Raw genomic sequence first — 16,911 nt, 5'->3', positions numbered from 1 at the left:
CCTCCAACCCATATCACCATGATGACTACAGACCTGCCATTCCAGGGCCTGAACCTTCCAGACCATCTTCAAATTTACCCAAGCAAAATGCCAAAGCCCCTTGGTAGCTAAATGTAGAGTTAGTTTTGCACATTATTTAGTATACTGTTTCATTCAAGTTCAATATGATAATATTACATGAAAGAACTGTCTATATCTTTGTCCTAAATATAAGTAAACAACAAATGGATAAAGTCAAATCATGCAAACAAAATGTATATAATGGTATCATATATGATGTTTAGGTCATCTCCCCACTACAGAAGAGTAAACAGAAATAGGCTTTTATTCTCTTTCTATTGGGAATCTTGGGTCTGTCTTCAGTCATTCAATCAATCAAAAGACATCAACTGGGTGCTCGCTATGTGAGGAGTGCGAGATGACGAAGATAAGACAGCCACCTCTGTCTTCAGGTGGCTTCTATGCTAAGTATTAAAATAAGGACATATGCAATCTTCAATTAAGGAAGTCCGAATTATAAAAGGTTTGTAAGGAAAAATACTTTCCTATACTAAGATTTTGGAGAACGCAGCTTCAACAGAATATTATACTAAAAACATGTTAGAAAAAAATGAGTTCCTAAAGGTAGGTCTTATAAGAAAGTAGTAGCTGATTTTCCACCACAGAGATTTGGCTAAAACAAATAAAAGGCTGGAAGTGCCTGTTTCTATTCCATTCTTTGAAGTGATTTAGTGGAGAAGTTGTGTCCAACATATGACCCATGGCTGTAGCCTGCCAGGCTCCTCTGTCCATGGGATTCTCCAGGCAAGAATACTGGAGTGGGGTGCCATTTCCTTCTCCAGGGGAATCCTACCGATCCAGGGATCGAAGTTGAGTCTCCTTCATTGCACGTGGATTCTTTAGTGCTGAGCCACCAGGGAAGCCCTGTTTCATTCTTGGGGCAATAAAACAGAAAACTACCTGTTCCCTAGGGGCCTTTTGGTGTGGACAACTCTTTTAGTATATGGCAAATGGCTTCTAAACACATCTAATAAAGTCTCTGCTGGCCTTTATAAAAAGCCAGCTTACATTTCCCAAAGCCATTCCTAGGCTCATTATCTATATGCCAACATTACAGAATCATTTGGTAAACAATCACCCTCATCTAGCCATCTGAACACAAATGCATGCACACACGTACACATGCACACACGTACACATGCACACACGTACACATGCGCACACACACAGGCGCACACGCACACAGGCACACACACACAGGCGCACACGTACACAGGCGCACACGCACACAGGCGCACACGTACACATGCACACACGTACACATGCGCACACACACAGGCGCACACGCACACAGGCGCACACGTACACAGGCGCACACGTACACATGCGCACACGCACACAGGCGCACACGTACACATGCGCACACGCACACAGGCGCACATGTACACATGCGTACATTACTTCTCCCATGTTTCTAGTCACACTATGTTCTTACCAAACAAGATATGCTTCTTCCACATATTCAACCTCTGCACTTCGGTAAACACCTTTTGTTAACTGGAAGGGCAGTGGGTAAATGGAATGTCCCTGTAGGGGCAAAAGTGCATGTGGCTTATCACTCGAGGAAGGTCTCCTCCAGCAGTAGTTTCTGTCTGTGACTTGGGAGCTGGAGGGAGAACAGTATAAAGGAACAGGTGGGACTGATACATGAAAACAGGCAACGCAGACTTGGTTTTTGAAGCCACATACCAACAACGTACTCTTATTCCTTTTTGTCTCAGAAAAAGCAGTAAAACAATCGTCAAAAGCCCCAAATTCAGATTTATTGTGGATAGAAACCTCACCTGGTCAGCCTTATTTGACATCGTTAATCTGAGGAAACCACAGAGAGAATATTCACACTCAGCTGAAATGTAGCTGCTTTTTGGAAATCCAACCAGCCCATTCTGAAGGAGATCAACCCTGGGATTTCTTTGGAAGGAATGATGCTAAAGCTGAAACTCCAGTACTTTGGCCACCTCATGCGAAGAGTTGACTCATTGGAAAAGACTCTGATGCTGGGAGGGATTGGGGGCAGGAGGAGAAGGGGACGACCGAGGATGAGATGGCTGGATGGCATCACTGACTCAGTGGACGTGAGTCTGAGTGAACTCCGGGAGTTGGTGATGGACAGGGAGGCCTGGCGTGCTGCGATTCATGGGGTCACAAAGAGTCAGACACGACTGAGCGACTGAACTGAACTGAACTGAAGGGAGGGTCCACAACCTTTCAAGAAGTAATCCACAACCTTCACACAGAAGATCTGCCTGTCAACATGCAATGGCTCAAAACAAACTTGTCACCAAGTACATAGCTGCTGTGTACTAAGAGGAAAATATGCAGGGAATTGTGATCAGAAGAACAGAATTCCATGGCTGGAGGAGGACACAGTTAAGGGACCAACCTCAGTGACCAAAGGCCAGAGAGTAAAAGGTACATTTAAACTTGTGTTAATCACTCAGTCATGTCTGACTCTTTGCAACCCTGTGGACTGTAGCCCACCAGGCTCCTCTGTCCATGGAATTCTCTAGGCAAGAATACTGGAGTATTCCCTTCTCCAGGGGCTCTCTTCCTGACCCAGTGGTTGAACCTGGGTCTCCTGCATTGCAGGCAGATTCTTTACTATCTGAGCCATGAGGATAGCCTACATTTAAGTTTCATGGTACATAAACCCTTACATTCTAAGTGCCTCCCTCTGCATCTAACACTGTACGTGGCTCTACAGGAGTCATGGCATAGGGACAGTGCTGAGTCACCAAGTCTTCTCCCAGGAGCTACTGCACATGCAGTTGGCATTTGTGCTCTTATTATCGTCAGGAATGAATCCTATTTCAGCATTCCAGTTCAACGGGCCACAGTTGGAGAATGAATGGAGAATTTCGGGAGGCAGTCCAGACCCCATGACTAATAGTCAAGTGAGCACTATTTAATTGAATTACCAGTTGAATAAAAATTACTTTAGGAAATGAACTATAAAATCCAGGTCAAGTTGTAACATCATTATTAACGTCACTACTAGAAGTACTAGGGACCTTGAAAACATGATCTTGAATGCTCACCAGAATTCTACAAAGTAGGTAAGCCTCACAAGAACCTTCCCTACCTGCACCGAACTGTATCCATTTCTAGGGTTAGCTGAGTGAGTGATAATAAAGTGAGTGATAATTCAGAAAAGCCATCCAATGTAGTATGTAGCATAGTGTAGGTGCTCCAAGCACATAGTAGGTGCTCCATAAGTGTTGGCTGAATTTAAGAATTAATGCATTGATCACAAATTGATAATCAGTTACCTGATACGTCTGTGAAAATTAATCAGTCACATAAAATACATTAAGGGGGGAAATCATGATTGGACTACAAGGAGATCAAACGAGTCAATCCTAAAGGAAATCAATCCTAAATAATCATTGGAAGGACTGATGCTGAAGCTGAAACTCCAGTACTTTGGCCACCTGATGGGAAGAGCTGACTCATTAGGAAAGACTCTGATGCTGGGAAAGATTGAAGGTGGGAGGAGAAGGGAACGACAGAGGTTGGAAGGTGGGAGGAGAAGGGGGACAGATGGTTGGATGGCATCACCGACTCAATGGACATGAGTTTGAGCAAGCTCCAGAAGATGGTGTAGGACGTGGAAGCCTGGCGTGCTGCAGTCCATGGGGTCATAAAGAGTCAGACACGACTGAGCAACTGACCAACAACATGATTACATGAATCAATGCTAATTTTGATCAAGAGGCTAACAATAACCACTCTCAAACACCCAAATGTGCTTTAAGCTGTAGATAATCAAATAGTCTCCTTTTTTTTTTGCTTCTGCATTTTCTCTGTTTAAGTCTAGATCCTGGCACCTGAGAGCCAAGATTCCTAAACACTTCTGGTTTGGCACTGCCCCATTCAAATCAAATTTTGCTCAAATAAACTCTTTAAAAAAAATTTAAGTAGTGATTCTGAATAAGAAAATGAGACATTCTTTGATAACCAGCCTACCCTTTCTATTCGAATAAATCAGTCTGTGCCAAAACCAAGGAGACAAATAATAAATGTATGTCTTTTATTTTGTTCGTGACTATACTTTGTGTCCCTCTTGTGGTTAGGTGGAGCCAGGCACAATGACTTCTATTCGGTGAGTTTTTGAGTTGAGATGCCTCATGCTGGTTCTGCACAAAAGCGCTTAATCCCTTAGAGTAGACTGGTTCTGCACCAAAGCACTTGACCCCTCTGAGCATGGCAGTGGGCAACATCTGAGATGCTGGCTACTCCAGAAACCTGTATCCCTGAGTGAGAATGATCGGCAGAGTGCCTGCTCAATCCACAATGGACACACAGTGTGAATAAGAAATGAATCTTTGTTCTTTAACCCCTGACACTGTTATGGTAGCACATCTTATTCCAGACCAATTGATAAAGGGAATACAATCCCAGGATGCTAGTTTCCACAAAACAACAATGAGACATGATCACATCAAAGCTCAAACTCACAGTTTCTGAATTTTGCTCACCTCCATCCCAGACCATCTTCTAATCTTCCCTTGTTATTACCCTTACTCTAATCAGTTTATTAATTTCACAAGAATTTTAAAAATTCTGCTCTCTGCAACAGACTGTGATCAGTGCTGGGAATAAAAGGGAGAGAAGGCAATTTATGTCCCAAAGAAAACCAATACATGTTCTAAATGAGATTACATTTAGAGCTTAGCTCGACAGATGTGAAATAGACCAAAAAATTGTCCTGAGCCTCTCCTTCCTTGTGTTTGATCTGCTTCTATGGACTGGTGTCAGAAATCTCTTAACCACAGAAACCCTTTTTGCTTTCTTTTCTTTCAGGCCTTGACAAGATGACTGGTGGGTCAGATGAGTCATTGTTTGGCAATCTAAGAATTGTCAGTTGTACTTTCGTCTTTCATATTTTTCTGTCAAGAGGCAGCATTTAACAGAACTGTATATTTTCTGCCACATAGTGACAACAAGGATGGTGACTGACGAGAGTTGAATCTCTATGGACTATTCATGTTAGTTAAAATTTCATCAGCATCTTGGAACATCTCCTGTCCAACATGTCTCAGGGGAAAGATAAGAAATATTATTTTACTTCTGTTTGATTTTAAAAGATTAAGTCTGTTGCCCTTGGTCCCTGATCACCATTCATAAACAAATACATGGATCATCATAGAATCTCAGGATGGTAGGAGGATGATTCCTTTTAAAAATCTGACACTAGCTATGGGCTTTATCTCTGGTCACTTATCATCTTAAGTGTATGCTTTCCCCTTCTACTATCAGAAAAGCATTTATCAGCCATGCAGACAGTCTCAAAGCAAACTTAAAGCCCACTATGTTTATTTTTTTCCCTGAAAAAAAAAAATCTCATCAGCCTTCTATTCTTGTCAGAATTATGAAGATAAAGCTTTGATGTGCATGATTTGAAAAAATGACATTCACTGTAAGGTAATATTAGGGTCTGACTTTAAAGTATTATACATTTACTTCTTTATTGTTTTAAGGCAATGCTAGTGATTAACTGCTCAAATCATGTAGCTAATTTCACCATTCCCATATTTTCCCATTTCCTCACTGTCTTCTGTCCTTGTTCTTCTCCAGTCCTGACAAATAATAAAATTAAATTCCAGTCAAGAGTGAAATAGTCACAGGTATAGCCACTGAATGGGAACAAACTAGTTCATCTAACAAGTACCTTTGAGTCCTGACTTCATACTAGATGCTGCTATAGATTCTGAAAATAGAGCAATAAAGTACAGTAGAGAAGGCCATACTCTCACAAGGCTCACATGTCAATGGAGAGACAATAATCAATAATATCAGTTCAAATAAATGCTGTGAAGAAAATGAAATAGAGCTATAGGATAGAGTGATGGTAGAATTGGGCTTACCAAAGAAAACTTCTCCAGGATGGTCAAGTTTGAGTCAAAGTCCAAGTGAAAAGAAGCCAAAGAGTTGAGGAAAGAGACATCTAGAAAGAAGGACCAGGAGGTTCAACAAGGAGCTTGAAGTGAGAAAGAGCTTAGCCCATTCAAAGAAGAGAAAGAAGACCTTACTAGATGGAGACAAGGGAGAAGGGGAAGGCAGAGGCCAGCTCAAGATGAGCCACAGAGTTCAAGGTAAAATCCAGAGTTCACTGGATTTTGTTTCAAATCCACTGAAAAGTTATTGGAAGACTTTAATAGAAGAGTGACATTAAACATAGATATGCAAATATCAGTCCAACCATCTGACAAAATCAGTCAGACCTTTCAACTTTCAAACACGGTGCTAGATCTGCCAATTCTACAAAGAAAGCATGGGGATATCCCCCAAGTCCAGGGGGAAAACTCCTGAGTTCCCACTTTCCATTAGTGCTCCAAAGCTTTCACTTGTCAGCAACCAACAGACTCAGGAGGAATATGCACCTGCCTTTTCAGAAAAGCCACCATACTGGGATGTCCTATTGAGCTACTTCCTAAATTCTTACTCTACCAATGTGATGTGTTACTCAAGCCAGGATCAATCTGAAGACAAACGTCAGCTGCTGTGTGGAGGATGGTCAGGCGGGGAAAACCGGAAGCTAGGGACACAGGGATCTTACCAACTCTGGTCCAGCATTACACGGGCCTGTGTGAAACTTCCTTAGAAGGCACCAGAAAAATAATCAGCTTGCTGTAAAATATTAAATTTAATTTGTATTAAAATATATAATAAAATATAAAGCATTAAATATATTATTAAATATTACTGAATTTTATAACATGTTTCATTCTGATCCTAATAGTCTTTCATAAAACCTTAAAAGATTTTCTGCCATGGATCAAGTGAAATGTCACTTTTTTTCTTAAGGAAAAAGATGAAATTTATGAGCCATGCATATGTCAGTTCTGTGAGATGCCATCTTGATTAAAATTTGCCTAAATTTGCTTTCAACTTGGCAGAGCTCCATGGGTGCTTAGACATTAAAACAGCTGGCATTTCTGTCAAGAAGTTTTGTATTTCTTTTTAGAAACGCAGATTAAACTGAGTTACTTTAAAATCCCCACTCTTGAAACCAATATATACAGATCAGGTCTATTCCCAAAACACAGGAAAGTTTTATTCCCATCCCTCTCTTTTTACTGCCAATCCTAAACTCCTTTGTAAGCCCATAGAGGACCTCATTGAAAAGTCTTGAGAGACTTGCTTTAATCAGGAAGCAGTAGGCTAATAATTATTTTTTTTAATAGCCACCAATAATGCCTACTTCCCATGCGGCACAGTGGTAAAGAATCTACCTGCCAGTGCAGGAGATGCAGGAGACATGGGTTTTATCCCTCGGTCGGGAAGATCCCCTAAAGTAGGAAATAGCAACACGCTCCAGTATCCTTGCCTGGGAAATCCCATGGACAGAGGAGTTTGGCAGGCTACACACAGTCCATGGGGTCACACAGAGTCGGACATGACCAAGCACAATCATGAAAAATGCCTATCCTCCAAAACGTAGAGGGATGATTAGATGATATCTCTACTTCAAAATTCACTAAAAGTAGAGAAGTTTCCCCTTCAACTACAGGATGATACTGGACACCCTTCTAAGGACACACATACATCTCTTAGAGGCAGAAGTCACAAACTGACAACCAAACACCTAATATGACCAACTTATTTTCCCCATGTTAACGTGTAGCAACAAGTCTTGCAATGTTAGCATACTATTTTTAAACATTTGAATTGGCCATCAATATTTAAAACTCAGGAGATTTTATGACTTTATTTTTAGCTCATTTGAAAAAAAAGTCAAAAGATCTGAAGCTTCTACAGGTACACACACTTGCTTTTCTGTAAGACAACAATCCCCAGATGGTGAGTAATGGACACTCTCCATGGGTGGAAAAATATTTGATTTGCTAAGACTCTACCATGTCCTATTATGTTGTAATCCCTCCCTGAACCATTCATTTACAACACCTGTCTGACCAGTGCAAACCCTCTTTGGTAATGAAGAGACAGATTGGATGGGTATATGGATGGATGGGTGGGTGGACAGAATGCAATTAAGCCCCAAATTATGCAGCTTGCTGAACAGTAAATTTTTATAGCAAGCACTGTTTTGTACCAAATAACCAAGGTTCTAAGACTTCCCCAAAATTAAAACTTTGAATTCCTCAGGCTAACCAAACTGAATAATAGACTTAAATAGTTGAGACTAAGATTCTGACTACTTCTGGAACTCTAGACCAGACCATTTCTGCCTGCTTTCCAAAACAGGAGACCTTGGGGTGATCATGGCCATTTGCTAGCCCACATGGCACCTTTGTGGAAAAAGTTTCCCTTCCTGTGGGTTGACGCACCAATGGCTTGGCAAGCAGAGTATGACTTCCTTTTCACTGCACTCAACTCCCACACCAGCCCAATTGTATGGTGATTAATCTGCACAGATATAGGCAGCACCACAGCTCTGGAAGTGAACTTTACACAAACCACAAATGAAATCAACATGCAAATGAAATTCAATCAGAGAGCTGCATCTGACAAGTCAAGAGATTAAAGGGACATGAAGATCTGTGTGTGCTTTCACTGGTAAGCTGGACTTTTAATCTCTCAGATGAAACAGATCTTAAAACTTTTGAAAAAGGGAAATAAGTGAACACTACCCCAGGCCAAGAGAGGTGAAGATCAAACCACTCTACCTAATCTCCGAGATCATTCTGTCCTGATGAACAGGTCTCCCACATGGGTAGATACACACAGTCTATTCAGAAAACCAGTTTTTGTTTATTGGGGTAAAAATAATTTACAAGAATTTTTTCATATTACTATTTTTTGAAGTATAGTCAAATTTACAATGTTGCAGGTGTACAGCAAGGTGATTCAGCTATTATATATGTATGTATATTATATATGTATGTATATATGTATATTCGATTCTTTCCCACTATGGTTATTATAAGATATAGTTCCCTGTGCTATACAGTAGGTTCTTGCTTTTATCTATCTTATATATAGTAGTATGTTTATGTTAATCCCAAATTCCTAATTTACCTCCCCTTCTTTCCCCTTTGGTACCACAGATTTGTTTTCTATGTCTTATGAGTCTATTTCTGTCTTGTAAATAAGTTTATTTGTATCATTTTTTCAGATTCCACAAATAAATAATACCAGATGATATGTCTTTTTTTCTCACTTACTTCACTTAGTATGATAATCTCTAGGTGCCCCATGTTGTTTCAAATGTCATTTCACTCCTTTTTGTGGCTAAGTAATATTCCATTGTGTGTGTCTGTGTATATATATAGATACACATACAGCACATCATCTTTATCAATTCATCTGTTGATGAACATTTAAGGTTGCTTCTATGTCTTGGCTATTGTACATAGTGCTAAACATTTGAGAGCATGTATCTTTTCAAATTAGAGTCTTTGCCTTCTCCAGATATATGGCCAGGAGTAGGATTGCAGGGTCACGTGGTAGCTCTAGTTTTAGTTTTTTAAGGAACCTCCATACTGTTGTTCTTAGTGGCTGCACTAATTTGCATTCCCACCAGAAGTGCATGAGGGTTCCCTTTTCTCCACATCCTCTCCAGCGTTTATTGTTTGTAAACTTTTTGATGATGGCCATTCTGCCTGGTATGAGGTGGTACTTCTTTACAGTCTTGATTTGCATTTCTCTAATAATTAGCAATTTTGGCCATCTTATGTCTTCTTTGAAGAAATGCCTGTTTAGGTCTTCTGCTCATTTTGGGCTTTTACAAGAATTTTGTGTCAATAAGAATGAAATTAAATTAAATTTAATTTAATTAAATGAAAACATTGAAAATACAATTTCTTTTTTTTTTTCATCTTAAGTAGCCCATTCAAGGTAATTTTTTCCTGCTCCTTAATGGAACATGACTTTCAACAAGTTGTGCCAGTCTTACCTCCCTGCAATTTCCCCTGTCCTAACTCACTGTTCAATTTTGTGTTTCTCGTGCCTGCTGAGACCTTGAGCTTTCAGTGGGAGTCCTGACGGCCTTGCTCATCAAGTTTGTCAGTACAGTCTTCTGTGCTTTTTGAATCTGAAGAATAAGCACTTAACACAGAAGGGATATTTTCCCAGTCCAGTGGAAGTAACAAATGTCAAGTATCCCTTCAACTCTCCTAGAGGAATCGTCAGGGCTAAGCCTCCAGCCCCAAGGTGACTTCATGCTTCCACTTGACCTGACATAGCTGCCCTGACCTGAAAGGAGGTTAAGAAAAGCCGTGCCCTCTCCAGAGAAAATACTTTTGAATAATGTATGTCATCACTGAATGTTCTTTTTCAGATCTTATAGATAGTACAAATGAAAGAAGCATTATGGAGAAAGAAATTCATTTTGCATCTCTGAAATATCTTTGATCTTCTCCCTTTCCCTGGTTTTACCCAAGGACAAAATATTTGCAAACATTTCAAAATGTAGTCATGCAATTTTCCCTTTCATAAAATAACAACAGTAATAATAAAGTTGTCTTCATCTAACATAAAAGTGCTATACCCTTCTCCTAAAGAGAGCTGGTATTGTTTCAATTTACAGGGACAAAGATGCAACTTCATAGTCCTTCAAATGCGACAATGTTGGAAAGGCATTGCAGTTGTCCAGTGTTCTCACTGTAGCCCCTAGGACACAGTACATGAGATGGTTGAAGAGTAAGGTTCTGGGCATTGCCATCTTGAGATGTACTTAGAGGAGTTTCACAGGGAACATCATGACCTATGTTGGCTGCTAGGGGGGTGGCAGGACATGTTGGGGGGGTCCCTTTTTTCCTTTTCTCAAAATCTCACTTTAATACATAAAATAGGAATTCCCACAGCTACCTACTGGTACTCGGGAGGAGGCATCCTTCCCTTGCTCTGTCATTCCTCCACTTTCCATTATGGGTAGAGAAAAGGACTGTCTGCCTGTTGGGCCCCCCTCTTTCTCAATCTCTCTTTCTCTCTCATTCCCTCGCTCCCTCCTTCTCAATATTTGGACTGCCCCATCCCACCCTCTCCATCACCCTCTGTCTTCTTCTTCTCTCCTCCTCCTCTTTCCATGCCTCTTTCTTCCTCCTTCTCAGTTCAGTTCAGTCGCTCAGTCGTGTCCAACTCTTTGCGACCCCATGAATTGCAGCACGCCAGGCCTCCCTATCCATCACCATGTCCCGGAGTTCACTCAGACTCAGATCCATCGAGTCAGTGATGCCATGCAGCCATCTCATTCTCTGTCGTCCCCTTCTCCTTCTGCCCCCAATCCCTCCTAGCATCTTTTCCAATGAGTCAACTCTTCGCATGGGTGGCCAAAGTACTGGAGTTTCAGCTTTAGCATCATTCCTTCCAAAGAACACCCAGGACTGATCTCCTTCAGAATGGACTGGTTGGATCTCCTTGCAGTCCAAGGGACTCTCAAGAGTCTTCCCCAACACCACAGTTCAAAAGCATCAATTCTTTTATGCTCAGCTTTCTTCACAGTCCAACTCTCACATCCATACATGACCACAGGAAAAACCATAGCCTTGACTAGACGGACTTTAGTCGGCAAAGTAATGTCTCTGCTTTTGAATATGCTGTCTAGGTTGGTCATAACTTTTCTTCCAAGGAATAAGCGTCTTTTAATTTCATGGCTGCAGTCACCATCTGCAGTGATTTTGGAGCCCCCCAAAATAAAGTCTGCCACTGTTTCCACTGTTTCCCCATCTATTTCCCATGAAGTGATGGGACCAGATGCCATGATCTTCGTTTTCTGAATGTTAAGCTTTAAGCCAACTTTTTCACTCTCCTCCTTCATTTTCATCAAGAGGCTTTTTAGCTCCTCTTCACTTTCTGCCATAAGGGTGGTGTCATCTGCCTATCTGAGGTTATTGATATTTCTCCCGGCAATCTTGATTCCAGCTTGTGTTTCTTCCAGTCCAGTGTTTCTCATGATGTCCTCTGCATATAAGTTAAATAAACAGGGTGACAATATACAGCCTTGCCGTACTCCTTTTCCTATTTGGAACCAGTCTGTTGTTCCATGTCCAGTTCTAACTGTTGCTTCCTGATCTGCATACAGATTTCTCAAGAGACAGGTCAGGTGGTCTGGTATGCCCATCCCTTTCAGAATTTTCCACAGTTTATTGTGATCCACACAGTCAAAGGCTTTGTCATAGTCAATAAAGCAGAAATAGATGTTTTTCTGGAACTCTCTTGCTTTTTCCATGATCCAGCAGATGTTGGCAATTTGATCTCTTCTCCAACCAGAGATCTCTTTGATCTCTAGTTCCTCTGCCTTTTCTAAAACCAGCTTGAACATCAGGAAGTTCATGGTTCATGTATTGCTGAAGCCTGGCTTGGAGAACTTTGAGCATTACTTTACTAGCATGTGAGATGTCTGTAACTCTCCTCCCCTCTACTTTTCACCCTCCCTTTCACCATGAACTACCATCCTAAAATCACAGATGTTCTTCTGTTCTCCTTATTTAAATCCACAGGGGAAGAACTAGCTGCTTGGTGACAGAGAAAGTAAGTCCACTGTGAGGAAAAATGGTGGGAAGCCCATTGGGCCCAGCTCCATAAGATGTGCCAGTATTAAAGAAGAGATTCTTTGTGATATTTAAATGAGCTCTTCAAAGCTCTCAGACTTTTTGGCCAACTCAATAGAAGTAAATAAATGGGTATTAACAAGATAGACCAAAGGGAAATTATACACAATGAAATTTCCTCTCCTATTTATATATCTGTCCAGGTGATTTCGAAGAATCATAAAATGAAGGACAATGATGTTTTCTTGTTTTTTTTTTTAATTTGGTTTGGTTTGGTACTCTTGGCCATGCCACAGTGGCATGTGAGGTTTTAATTTCCTGACCAGTGATCAAATCTGCACTTCCTGCCGTGAAAGCACAAGGTCTTAAACACTGGACCACCAGAGAAGTCCCTGGAGAATGTTCTAATATAGAACATTAGAATATAATGTTCTAATATAATGTTCTAATATGTTTTATGTTTATAGTCATTATGACTTACATCCTGACTTTTTAATGACAATTGTGCATACTAGGATGCATTAAATCCCTTTGCACAGACATTGCTATTCCTCGTGGTTCAGTTGGTAAGAATCTGCCTGCAGTGCAGAAGACGCGTATTCGATACTTGGGTCAGGAAGATCCCCTGGAGAAGGGCGTGGTAACCCACTCCAGTATTCCATGGACAGAGGAGCCTGGTGGGCTACAGTCCACGGGATCACAAAAAGTCTGACAAGACTATGTGACTAACACTTTCACTTCACTTTTCACTTCCACTTTATAACAGTGTAATTTTAATTCACTAACATAAATAAGCGAAAAACTAAAAAAAAAAAAAAATCATTCCCTGACTTCTATGTCTTTATTTCTCTATTGGTCTAGGACAGATAGAAAGGATGGAGTGTAATTAAGCCCTCAGATTCCTAATAAATCCCACTGCTGAGAACAGAGTGCACAGACAGAAGAGTGAGTCAGCTGATTCAAGGACCAAGGAGGAAGAAAGTGAGACCTGCATGGGAGCCCATCGCAGTGAAGCTGGGCCCAGTGAGAAGTAATGAGTAGCCAACACACTGCATGCCATACTGACTTCCTAACCTCATCATTGAAAAAAAAAATCCTATGTTTAACAAGGCTGAGAATTGTCTGCTCAAAGTCATGAGACCCTGAAAAACGAAAGTCAAGAAAATAAGGAGGAAAAGTCAGGTCAGACGTGAATAGAGGCCATTCTGTTGGTGATATTCAGTTACAGGATTTTGCCAGGATTTCAACTGGGAGCAATTAGGAGGTAATATCCAAAACCTGCCATGTAGTATTTGTACGTATCCAGTATTGTATCACTGGAGAGAACTGAGTTAATACCTGTGAGTCACCCCGCCAAGAGTGGGGGGGGCCAGGTAAGCAGCATCCCTAACAGAACGGAGACTTCACAAGGCTTATTCCTGCCAGAAGGGCTCTGGGTAGGGCAACCGTACATCCCCGTTTATGCAAGACAGCGCTGCGTCACATCTGTTGTTCAGCACAATGATTAATAGCTCATCTTTTTATTCTCAAAAGATCTCAGTTTTCATGATCAATTAAAGATCCCTTTGTTGTTGTTGTTTAGTCACTAAGTCACATCCAACTCTTCTGCAACCCCATAGACTGTAGCCTGCCAGGATCTTCTTTCATGGGATTTCCCATGCAAGAATACTGGAGTGGGTTGCCATTTCCTTCTCCAAGGAATCTTCCCAACCCAGGAATCGAACCCATGTCTCCTGCATTGGCAGGCAGGTTTTTTACCACTGAGACAGGAGGGAAGGTCCCTTTAGGTATGTGCTATGTAATGGATTATTTGTATTCCATCACAGATGTCCAGGGCTTCCCTGACAGCTCAGTTGGTAAAGAATCCACCTGCAATGAGAGACACCTGGGTTCGATCCCTGGGTTGGGAAGATCCCCTGGAGAAGGGAAAGGCTACGCACTCTAGTATTCTGGCCTGGAGAATTCATGGACTGTATAGTCCATGGGGTTGCAGAGTCAAACATGACTGAGTGACTTTCACTTCACTTCACAGGTGTCCTAATATATGTCGCAGATTGCATTCAACAGAATCTGCAGCTGAGGAAGGAAATGTAAGTGAAACTTATTCAGAAATTATCTTCATCAAGCATTAGAGATAAAATATAAGGAAAATAGAATACAAATCAACCCCAAAAAGTAAGAAGCAATATAAGGAAAGAAAATGCAACACTGCCCTTAATTTCCTCATCCTCTGCCTTAGAGTTGGTTACCCATGATAACTGGAAAGCAATCTTAGAAATAAATATAATCCATTAAGAAAAATTTTTAAACCTTTGATTCAAGAGACAAATGGTCTTTCTATTTTAACCAAAATACATAAGTAGCAAATAGATATTACTAAGATAAAGATCTTAAACCTAGTTTTCTGAGGAAAAGAAAAAAGATACTTTCAGCATATACATAAGAAAGAATTGTCTCCCTTTTAAAGCCACATGGGGAACTTAACTGTTATATTTCTCTTGCTAGGAGACCACAGACCAGAAAAAGCCAGGTTCAAGCTCACAACTAGAGCAAAAGCTTTTACATCACCTATAATTTGCTTAACATGGTAATGCAGCTATCAGTTTCCCTATACAGAGGTCTAGTGCCTAGTTAACAAGCAGAAATGAGCTAAGGCCAGAATATGAGCTGTCAGGGTCTCCACTATATCCACTTTGAATTAAACTACTGACTCCTCCCCACATTGCACTATGAAAATGGCCTGACTCATGAAACAGGACAAGACATTGTCACAGATGATGCAATATTCTATCTTCGATCCCATAACAGCTACACAGCAGATTCATCATATCAAGATGCTCTCTACATCCATTACCTAGAAAGGTAGTAATTCTTCCTCTTCCATCACAGCCATCATGTCCCTAATTTCTCCCAGTCCCCCGCATCCAATATAACTGAGGACACATTCAATAATTCGATCTTTTCTGATGTATGCACTTGTCAACAATTTCAGTACTGCCCTGTCATGATTCCAGCCATCCAGGCCATATGTACTTTTTTTTTCTGTATTGACATAAAATATAAGCACAGAGAAGGACAATGGATTTTCACAAAATTTTTAAAATTAGAACACTGCAGCTTCCTAGAAGCCCCCTCTTATGTTGCATCTCAGTTATCGTTTCCCCTTAAAGTTAATCAGGATCCTGAATTCTGAGGCCAAAGGTCTGTTTCTAAGCTTCATATGAACAAAATCATACAGCATACACGCTTTGGGTTGGCTTCTTTTCTCAACACTGTGTTTCTGAGATTCATCCATATTGTGTGTGACTGTCTCTATTCCTCTTTATTGCTGTATGGTAAGTTACGTTTTGACTATACCACAAATTAGTGAGCTGTTTTCTTTTTTTGCTATTACAAATAATATTACTATGAGCATTCTTGCACATATCTTTTGGTAGATTTTTGCTAGATATGCACCTAGGAATTGAAATCTTGGACTCTGGGTTGTTATATATGCTCTTTCACAGATACTGAAAAGCTTCCCAAAGTGAATCTACCAATTTATACTCCTACCAGCAGTGTTTCTATTCCCTCTCATTCTCAGTGGTGCATGCTAAGTCATTTCAGTTGTGTCTGACTCTTTGCAATCCTGTGGACTGTAGCCCACCAGGTTCCTCTGTCCATGGGATTCTCCAGGCAAGAATACTAGAGTGGGGAGCCATGCCCTTCTCTGGGGGATCTTCCCCACTCAGGGATCGAACCCGCATCTCTTATGTCTTCTGCATTGGCAGGCGGGTTCTTTACCACCAGCGCCACCTGGGAAGCTGTCCGTCATTTCCATTTTAGCCAGTCTGATGGATGTAGTGGTATAGCGGCAATGTGGTACTGTGGATTTAACGTAAATTTCCTAGAGACTGATGAGGTTGAACTACCCAGATTTCCTTGTTTGCTTGCTTGCTTTTGGCTGTGCTGGGTCTCCATTGCAATGCAGGCCCTTCTCTAGTTGCAGTGAACAGGGGCCACTCTCTGGCTGCCGTGCATGAGCTTACTGCTGTGACTTCCCTTGTTGCAGATCACGGGCTCTGGGCTCGCAGGCTTCAGTTGCAGTATGTGGGCTCAATCACTGCAGCTCCCAGGCTCTAGAACACAGGCCCAGCAGCCGTGATGGATGGGCTTAGTTAGCCCTAGGCATGTGGGATCTTTCTGGATCAGGAATTGAACCCATGTCTCCTGCATGAGTGGATTCTTTACCACTGAGCCACCAGGGAAGCCCCCACGCAGATTTCTTAACATTTGAGCTTTTCCTCAGCCAATGGTCAGTCTCAGTCACTCAACTCCTCTCTGGTTAAACTTACGAAGGATGCTGCCGTGAGCACCTAGCGGGTGTACACACATTCCACTCAAAGCCATCCTGCTT

At 41.3% G+C, this 16,911-nt stretch overlaps 1 protein-coding gene across 2 annotated transcripts in view; it reads right to left on the bottom strand.

Moving 5' to 3' along the window:
• PDE4D (phosphodiesterase 4D) overlaps window positions 1–16,911 on the bottom strand; it is a 1,583,646-nt gene that overhangs the window by 1,453,398 nt on the left and 113,337 nt on the right. The window contains exon 2 of one of the 2 annotated variants that reach the window (XM_069556479.1): window positions 6,620–6,690. The exons of the other annotated variant lie outside the window; for it this stretch is intronic. The gene's annotated coding sequence lies outside the window, so the exon portion shown is untranslated. The remainder of the gene's footprint in view (window positions 1–6,619; window positions 6,691–16,911) is intronic. 2 annotated transcript variants of the gene reach the window in all.

Source organism: Ovis canadensis, chromosome 16 (genome assembly GCF_042477335.2).
Source record: "Ovis canadensis isolate MfBH-ARS-UI-01 breed Bighorn chromosome 16, ARS-UI_OviCan_v2, whole genome shotgun sequence".
Lineage (NCBI taxonomy): Eukaryota > Metazoa > Chordata > Mammalia > Artiodactyla > Bovidae > Ovis > Ovis canadensis.
Note: the sequence above shows the minus strand (reverse complement) of the source record. Positions and strands in the feature narration are given on the sequence as shown.